The sequence below is a fragment of the Otolemur garnettii genome, unplaced genomic scaffold, assembly GCF_000181295.1.
Source record: "Otolemur garnettii isolate 467f Iridium unplaced genomic scaffold, OtoGar3 scaffold00128, whole genome shotgun sequence".
Classification (NCBI taxonomy): domain Eukaryota; kingdom Metazoa; phylum Chordata; class Mammalia; order Primates; family Galagidae; genus Otolemur; species Otolemur garnettii.
The window spans coordinates 5225791-5235562 of NW_003852523.1; the positions used below are offsets into that span (position 1 = coordinate 5225791).

A 9772-nucleotide genomic window follows, 5' to 3' on the forward strand; every position below is an offset into this window, starting at 1 on the left:
TTGTTTCTGCAGGCAATCAAGCAGGTGGGGTTTAGACTGCAGGTCATGGCACTTCTGTGCCTTCGCTGTGTGATGTGGTCTTCCCAGTGAATGTGCAGCTCAGGATTAGTCTGGGGCCTGGGCTGTGGGTTGTGTGGTAGTTCTATTCTTAAAGAATGTCAACTTGTTGAGTTGAGCGCTCCAAGACAGATATCTTATAGAATTTTCCAAATTCTAGGTCTCCTGATTGTCCCCATACTCCTAATAAATGAGCAATTAAGCAAAACTGCATATAAAAGAGCTGGTTTTCAAGAATGTTTGTATTTTTGTGTTTAGTGGTCCCACTTTTAGGTCCTTGAAGTAGCAGTAACAATGGGTTGGCTGAAGTGCTGATGATGGAGAACTTCTGGTCTCTGCTACAAATGCTGGAACTCTGTAGTCATTATTTGTTTGATGACAAAGAACAAACTCGTTGGCCCTGTCACTTGGTATGTGGACCTTGGTTCTGCATATGGGCCCTATGCTGCTTCCTGACTGGCTGGAATGGCTAGCTCAGCTCGGTGGCCTTGGGTGTATCCATGTGTCTTGGCACTGGCATGAGGTGCTTTTACGAGCCGGTGCACGCCACTCCTCCTGGTGCTGGGTTCAGTGATGTCATGATTATTGGCTTGAAATCAGCCATCATTTACATCACAGAAATAGGCAAACACTTCAAAATTAGACTTCTTTCTACTGATAATCAGTTTTTAAGTATTTTCCAGCCCATTGCTGGCCTGTCTACTCCCCCAGCCACACAGGCCCCTCATAGCAGGGTCCAGTGACACCAGGAGAGGTTTCTGGGTTCTCAGTGCAGTGGTCACTGGGAAGAAGAGTCACTTCGGGCCTATGCTGGTCTCCAGAGGAGCAGGACCAGCAGCTTGTATAAGTATGTAGGTGCCTATATACATGGAAGAGGTCCGTCATGAGGACTCAGTCTGTGTGCCTCTCAGTCTGCATCTGTGAGCTGAGGAGGGATCAGTCTGAGCCCAAAGGCCTGAGCACCAGTGGGCTGCTGGGGTGCACCTGCCTGAGGGCCCAGAGCCCAGTCAAGCCAAGCCACCTGCTGAGCAGGGCAAAAGGCCAGTCCTGTTAGATGTCCACTGGTGTTCAGGCCCTCACAGGTGGGAGGCCCACCTAGTCAGAGGGGTCTTCTCCCCTGAGCCCCAGGTCAGATGCTAGTCTCTTAAGGAAACCCCCTCACAGACAACCCCATGGCATGGTCCAGTGGACACAGAAGATTAGCCATCACAAGGCTCATGGTAGTCAGTGTATTTTTAATTAAAATCATTTTTTGAAAGAGAATTTTTGTACTAAAATATGTGTACCATATAATTTTAGCCACTTTTTAAGTATATAGCCCAAGGGTTTTAAGCACTCACACGGCTGTGCAGCCACCAACCCACCCACCCTGGAGCCCTTCCATGCTCCTAAACTGAAACTCTGTCCTCTGAAGCCCATCTGGCTGTCTCCTGCCCCCTCCCTGGGACCCGTATCCTACTCTTTCTCTGTGGCCCTCATCCAAGGGGATCTGTGCAGCGGAGTCCTTTGCGACTGGCATCTGGCTTCCCTCACTCAGTGTGGTGTCCCCATTTCTCCTCCCTGTCACAGCATTTATCAGACTGTCTCCCTTTTCAGGGCTGAGCACTGTCCCCTTATGTGGACATGCCACACAGAGTGAATCCATCCATCTGCTGCTGAATAGTGCCAGTAATTTTGCTTGGAAAAGTAAGCTTTAAACTTCAAGTAGAACAAAAGGACGAAGAATGAAGATAGTCCTCCCCCTGGTTGACTCCCCGCTGCTCTGGGTTGGGTGGCTGAGGACGCAGTGAGCTGTCCTCACAGGGCCTGGCCCCAGGTCACACGGTCTGTCCACCAGTCCCACTGGTGGGTGGGTGAGTGTTCTCTCTGCCAGCCTCTCGCTGGCAATGACCCCATAGTAACAGGGATCACTCCCTGGATGTGAGCTTAGAACCTTGAAGCTTTCAAGCAAGAAGCCACCCTGCAGCCCTCTGGGCACAAAGATTCTCAGAGGCAGGAGTGGGGAGAGAACAGGGTGGTTTCTTAATTTCTTAGATGGAAATCAGTTTGTTTAGACTTTCTTTATTCTGTGGCTCCATTTTGGCTATTTATATTTTCCCAGAAGATTATGCATTTTATCCTTTGTTTTTCTTGGATTGACCCAAACATTCTGCTGATCTTTTCATTTCCTGTATTTCAGTGCTTATTTTCTCTTTTTAAAATTGCGTTTGCCGTTTTTCATTTTCTAGATGGAGTTATCTAGTGTTTTTATCTATTTTTTCAATGATCCACTTGTATATTTATTCATCAGTTTCACTATTTCTCTGTTTCAGTAACTCATTGTTCACCTAATGAATTCTTTTGTTCTCCACTTTTTCTATTTTAACATTTGTTCTCTGCTTATCATATTAAAAAAGCAATTTTATTTATGTCCATTTGTTTTCACCTTTAGTAATGTATTTCACAATATATGTTTTTTTCGCTGATATCCTTATCATATCCCACAGGTTTTGGTATGCAGTACATTTTCTGAAGATCCTATCTTTGGAGACTTCGATTTCTTTTTAAAGTCAGTGACTACTGGAGAGTTTTTGAGGTTTTTCACAGTAATATTTATTTTCTGTTTTCATTATTAATGCTTTAAAAAAATTAATTTTTAGAGAATGTGGTCTCTTTTTTAAATTTACTTAAGTTTTCCTTGTCTCCTTAAACACTTGAAAAGAAAATGTTTTTTACCTCAGGGTTAATAGTTCTCAGGTGAAATAATTAATAGGAAAGATCTAATGGATATAAGTAACAAAATGCAATGTCCTGGCCTGCTGTGCTATAGACTGGGCAGCTTACAAGCAGCTGCACTGACTTCTGGCAGCTCCAGAGTCCAAGGTCAGGCACCAGCAAGCAGCTCTCGTGAGGGTCCTCCCAGGTTACTGGCCACTGACTTCTCGCTGAGTCCTCAGGCAACAGAAGGTGAGGGTGGGGTTCTGTGTTAGTCTGTCTGTGTAGCTATAAAGGAAACACCTGAGGACAGGTGATTTATAAAGGAAAGGGGTTCATTTGGCTCAGGGTCCTGCAGACTGTCCAACCCTGATGAGGCCTTCAGGGGCCTCCACTCAAGGAGGAGGGGCAGGGGAGCAGACACGTCACCTGGCAGAAGGAGGAACAGGAGAGGCAGGAGGGGTGAGGGCTTCTGTACACAAGGAGGCACCCGGGACTTTATGTTTAATTCCTGCACCTCGGAAGGTACAGAATGGCCTATGACCTGGGGCTGCTGGGGCATTTTCTAGGGACCTCTTGGGACTATGTGGTCTAGGTGGGTCACACACATTTGATTCAGAATAAACCTCTTTAAATTAGTCTACAGAGTTTGGGTCTTTTTCCATAACAGTCCTCTCTGTTGGCTTCGTCAAATTCCTTATGCTCTTTCCTCTCAATGTAGGGGGAGGCCCTAGGGGTTAGGACACCAGGAGGCTTTAGGGTGCAGATTTCCTGACTGGGCTCCAAGCTGCCACTGGGCACAGAAGGGAGTTGGCTTCCTTCTGTCTGAGCTCTCTGGGGTTGGGGCTGTGCCCTAACTGCTCACACAAGGCCACCCTGCAGGTCACCCCAGGAAGCGCCTGCCTGTGTCTGGGGAAGAGAGCCCCGGACCTTCCATCAGGGGCTCCTGGCCCAACAGGACACTACCAGCCCTCTGTTTCTTTCTCTGGCTGAGTGCTCTGCCTAGAACTTCCAGCACCATGTTGAGTAACAGTGGTGAGAGGGGCATCCTTGTCTTATTCCAGATATTAGCGGAAAAGCATTCAGTTTTTCTTCCCCCATTTGGTATGATACTAGTTGAAGTTCTCTCATATATAGCTTTTATCATGTTAAGTTCCTTCTACACCCAGTTTTTTGAGAGTTTTTATCATGAAGGGATATTGAGTTTTATTGAGTGCTTTTTCAGCATCAATTGAAATGATTGTACAGTTTTATTTCGTCGGTATGATGTATCATGTTGACTGATTTACCCCTGCTGAATCACCCTTGCCTTCCCACGATGAATCTCACTTGATCATGATGAATCTTCATCTCTTTAATGCTTTGTTGAATTCCATGTCTTATTGACAATTTTCCCATCTATGTTCATCAGAGATATTAACCTATAGTTTTTTTTAACTTTTCTTTTTTCGTTATTTTCTTTTTTCTTTTTCTTTCTTTTATTCTGTCTTTGTCTGATTTTGGTATTCGGGTGATACAGGCCTCATAGAATGAGTTTGTGAGTATTCCCACTTTCTCAATTTTTTGGAATACTTTAAGTAGAATTGGTATTAATTCTTTTTTGACTCCTTTGTAGAATTCAGCAGTAAAATCATCAGGGTCTGGGCTTTTCTTTGACTTTTTATTATCACTGCTCCTAACTTGTTACTTGTTATCAGCTTATTTTAGTTTTGAATTTCTTCCTGGTTCAATCTTGGTAGATTGTATGTCTAAGAATTTGTCCATTCTTTCTACATTTTCCAATTTATTGGCATAGGGAGAGTCAAGGAAACCATTTTCTGTCTTTGGAGCTATTTGTATCTTTCAGCAATGTATGTACTTATGAGCAAAATTTGAAACATTTACTTTTTTCTCTCTCCTTGATTTCTCCAGAACTTGAAAACCATTTGTAAGTATTCTTAACTTCTGACAATATGGTTATTTGCATATGTTCATTAAGAATCTGTTTTGTTCTATAGGACACAATGAAAGGCACTGGTTATTTATTATTATTTTTATTTTTATTAAATGATAACTTTGGACATTGATGTATTTATGGGGTTCAGAGCACTGCTTTGATACACAACGTGAAATGCTTACATTGAACTAAGCAACACATCCATCATAATTGTACTCATTTCTTAATCGTTTTGAAATGTACCATTGCATCACGCACATGGTGAGGTCCCCCCATGTACCCTTCCTCCTCCCATACCCCCCCTTCCCACCTCCTCCCTCCTCTTTCCTTCTACTTTCTGTTTTTGTTTTTTGTTTTTTTGAAACAGAGTCTCATTATGTCACTCTTGGTAGAGTGCTGTGATGTCACAGCTCACAGCAACCTCAAATTCTTAGGCTTAAGTGATTCTCTTGCTTCAGCCTCCCAAGGAGCTGGGACTACAGGTGCCTGCCACAACGCCTGGCTATTATTTTTTGTTGTTGCAGTTGTCATTGCTATTTAGCTGGCCCAGGTCAAGGTCAAACCTACCAGCCTGGGTGTATGTGGCCAGTGCTCTACCCATTGAGCTACAAGTGCTGCCATACCTTCTGCACTACAGTTATGTTTTGCCATTCTTATGAATATATAGGTGATTATATATTGATTTCAAAGTAGTTAATTTCATAGTAGTTAATTTGAGAACATTGGACACTTTTTTTCCATTCTTGAGATACTTTACTAAGAAGAGTATGTTCCAGCTCCATCCAGATAAACATAAAAGATGTGAAGTCTCCATCTTTTTATGGCTGCATAGTATTCCATGGTGCACATATACCACAATTTATTAATCCATTCATGGGTTGATGGGCACATGGGCTGTTTCCATGTCTTGGCTATTTTGAATTGGGCTGCAATAAACATTCTGGTGCAAATGTCTTTGTTGTGAAATGATTTTTGATCATCTGGGTATATACCTAGTAGAGGAATTGCAAGATAGAAAGGTATGACTACTTTTAGTTCCTTGAGTGTTCTCCAAACTTCTTTCCAAAAAAGGCCGTATTAGCTGCATTCCCACCAGCACAAGTGTTCTCTTCTCTCTGCATCCACACCAACATCTGTAATTTTGGGATTTTGTGATGTGGGCTAATCTTACTGGAGTTAGATGATGTCTCAAAGTGGTTTTGATTTGCATTTCTCTGATGATTAAAGATGATGAGCAGTTTTTCATGTGTTTGTAGGTCATGCACCTGTCTTCATCAGAGAAGTTTCTGTTCAAGTCTCTTGCCCACATAGAAATGGGGTTATTTATTCTTTTCTTATTGATTAGTTTGAGTTCCCTGTAGATTCTAGTTATCAGAGCTTTGTTGGAAGCATAACCTGCAAAAATCTTCTCCCATTCTGAAGGTTGTCTGTTTGCTTTGCTTGCTGTGGTCTTGGTTGTGCAAGAATTTCTTAGTTTGATCAGATCCCAGTAATTTATTTTTGGTGTTGCTTCAATTGCCCAGGGTGGGGGGGTCCTATTTGTAAAAATTTCTCCCAGGCCAATTTCTTCAAGTGTTTTCCCTGCACTCTCTTCTAGTATTTTTATAGTTTCATGTCTTAAGTTTAAATCTTTTATCCACTGAGAATCAATTTTTGTTAATTGTGAAAGGCTGGGGTTCAGTTTCAGTCTTCTACAGGTCGCCAGCCAGTTCACCCAGCACCATTTGTTAAATAGGGACTCTTTCCCCACTGAATGTTTTTGATAGGCTTGTCAAAAATCAAATGATGATAAGTAGCTGGGTTCATCTCTTGGTTCTCTATTCTGTTCCATAAATCTACTTCTCTGTTTTTGTGCCAGTACCATGCTGTTTTGATCACTATAGATTTATAGTATAGCCTGAAGTCTGGTAATGTGATACCTCCTGATTTGTTTTCATTTCTAAGTAATGTATTGGCTATCCAAGGTTTTTTTCTGATTCTGTATAAAATGAAGCACCATTTTTTCAAGTTCTTTAAAGTATGACAATGGCACTTTAATAGGGATTGCGTTGAATCTGTGTATTGTTTTGGGTAGTATGGACATTTTAACAATGTTGATTCTTCCCAGCCATGAGCATGGTATGTTTTTCCATTTGTTAATATCTTCAGCTATTTCTTTTCTCAGAGTTTCATAGTTCTCCTTATACAGATCTTTCACATCCTTCATTAGGTAAATTCCCAGATATTTCACTTCTTTTGCACTATTGTAAATAGGGTCTTGATTGGTTTTTTTTTTTTTCCAGCTTGACTATTATTGGCATGTATAAACGCTACTGACTTGTAAGTATTGATTTTGTATCCTGAGACGCTGCTGTATTCCTTGATCACTCTAAGAGTTTTAAAGTTGAGTCCCTGAGATTTTTCAGGTATAGGATCATGTTATCAGTGAAGAGTGAGAGTTTGATCTCTTTTGACACTATTTGGATACCCTTGATCACCTTCTCTTGCCTGATTGTGATGGCTAAACCTTCCATTACTATGTTTAATAGCAGTGGAGACAGTGGGAATTCTTGCCTTGTGCCTGATCGGAGTGGAAATGGTTTCAATTTTACACCATTCAATATGATATTGGCTGTGGGTTTGCTATAGCAGGCCTGTATCAGTTTAAGAAATGTCCCTTCTATGCCTAATTTCTTAAGTGTTCTGATCATAAAATGATGCTAGATGTTATCAAAGGCTTTTTCTGTGTCAGTTGAGAGAATCATATGGTATTTGTTTTTTATTTTATTGAGTGATGTATTATATTTATAGATTTGCATATGTTGAACCAACCCTGTAACCCTGGAATAAAACCAACTTGATCATGGTGTATAATTTTTTTGGTGTGTTGTTGAATTCTGTTTGCTAAGGTCTTTTTTTTCTTTTTGGTTCACTAAATTTATTTTTAAAATCATAAAACGTTTCTTACAAAAGAGCATAACATTCTGCACACTACTCTGAACAGATGGCAGGGACATGTGGACTGTTGTTACTTTTCCTCCCTTTCCCACCCCTCAAATGTTACAGTGACCACAAAGCAAGGTGTTCACAATTACTACATGGGAGGAACTTTTTTAAACTGCCAACAATGAACAAAAAATAAAATTCACTCACTCTGCTGCTGTTTCAAAATTTCAATGTTAGTTTTTGCACACCCTTCCCCCACCCCCACAACCCTGTTTGTAAGGAACTAAAACATTATCTGGTGAACAGCAAAGATTTCACTACACCTCAAATGCAGAACACCTATGAAGCAGAGGTTGGTTTTTAAAACAGAAGCAGATTAAAAAAAAAAAGATGCAGGTCTCCTTCAGTTCTTCACTAGTCTTAGAAAAACTTTCCAGAATACTGCTTCACACTATAAAAAAGAAAAAATATCTTGCATTAGAATCCTTCAACATCTGCATACTGCTTCACATTGTTCTGCAGTAAATACTGTGCATTCTGTATCTGGTCCTGTGTTCCTGTAATGGTAATGATCTGATCTTCGGATCCTTCTAAAGGCTCATTGATTTTGATAGAAGCTCCCGACTCATGATGGATTTGTTTAATCTGCTGACCACCTTTGCCAATAATAGATCCAGCCAAATCTTTGGGAATAGTTACTTGTGTAGTAATAATATGTCCACCAAGTTCACCATATGAGCCATGACCCCCTGCATAAGAATAATCATATCCGGAGCCACCGTGTGGTTCATAAGCCATCTGCCATTCTAATGGGATCCATGTATCTATTGCAGAATCCCAAGTTTCATCAGCACTGAAACCAACCACTCCATCGTAAGGGTCTCCAGGTCTTCCTCTTCTGTCATAGGCCATTAGATCTCCTCCTCTAGGTGGTGGTGGTAGAGGAAGAAGGAGATTCCGAGCTCTGCTACCACCCCAGCCACCTCATCCAGGAGGAGGAGGAGGGTTCGTGTCATCATAATCTCTTCTAGATGGAGGCATGGGACACCCACCCCGACCAGGAGGCATTCTGTCAAAACCACATCTTCCTCGCATTGGGAATCCCATGAGCCGTCCATGGTGGTCATCAAACATCATTGTAAAACCACCATAGTCATAGGTTTCATCATAAAAATTGGGATCATAAAGCTGTGCATGGCCTTTGATGGGAGACTCAGATATAAGATCAAAGATGATCTTTATGTACTCTACGACCTTATCAGGTTTTCCTCCATTAAAAATGACTCTGTCAGTGGAATGAGGACAGCATTCCTGGAACAGCTTGATTGTTGTTTGAGTGTTCTCTTGAAGTTCTTTGATTTTATCACCTTTCACCCCAATAATTCCTCCTGCCAGACTCTGATGGATCAACAGTCTCAACTCGTAGTCAAAGTCACTTCGTTTATAGTGCTGGAAATTTAAGCATTCCACAGCATCAGATTCAAGCTGGAGCTGGCTGGTTGCAGTGGGTGATGGCAACTGCAGGCCCTCTTCCAAGGTAGGGATGATTTTCTTCAGAATTTCACCAATTGTTTCAATATCAGCACTGATACTCAATATGTGCTTGAGGCCACTGCTGTCTGGGACTGAAACACTGGCATTGTAGTCAGTACGGAGAGCCTTAATATTCTTGCCTCCTTTTCCAATCACTGCCCCGGCATTCTTGCTCTGAAGCAGAATGTGTAATTTAACCATCTCATCAGTGTTTCTAGACCTTTTAAATGCTTGTTCTTCTTCCATATCTTCTGCAGGACACTTACCAAATTCACCATTGGTTTCAGTGTTGAGGAAGGTTTCCTCTGGCTGTTCGGTTTCCATTTTCTTATTTAAATGGACACACCAATCAAGTTATATGCCTTCATAGAGCAGAACTGAAATGTTCTGGGCAGGACCAACAACTGACACCTTAATGCTGCTGTAGCCATGCGAGGCTGCCATCCCTTCCCCACTGTGCTGCCTCAGCCAGTCAGAGCTAAGCAGAAAAGGAGCCTGTTTGCTAAGATCTTATTGAATATTTTTGCATCGGTATTCATTAATGATATTAGTCTATAATTTTCTTTCTTTGTTGGATTCTTTCCTGGTTTGGGGATCAAGGTAATATTTGCTTCACAGAATGTGTTG

The 9772-nt window shown here is 41.6% G+C and overlaps 1 pseudogene; it reads right to left on the bottom strand.

Annotated features, from left to right (window-relative positions):
* Positions 1-7961: 7961 nt before the first annotated feature.
* On the bottom strand, positions 7962-9568 carry LOC100957465 (annotated as a pseudogene).
* Between the last annotated feature and the right edge of the window lie 204 nt (positions 9569-9772).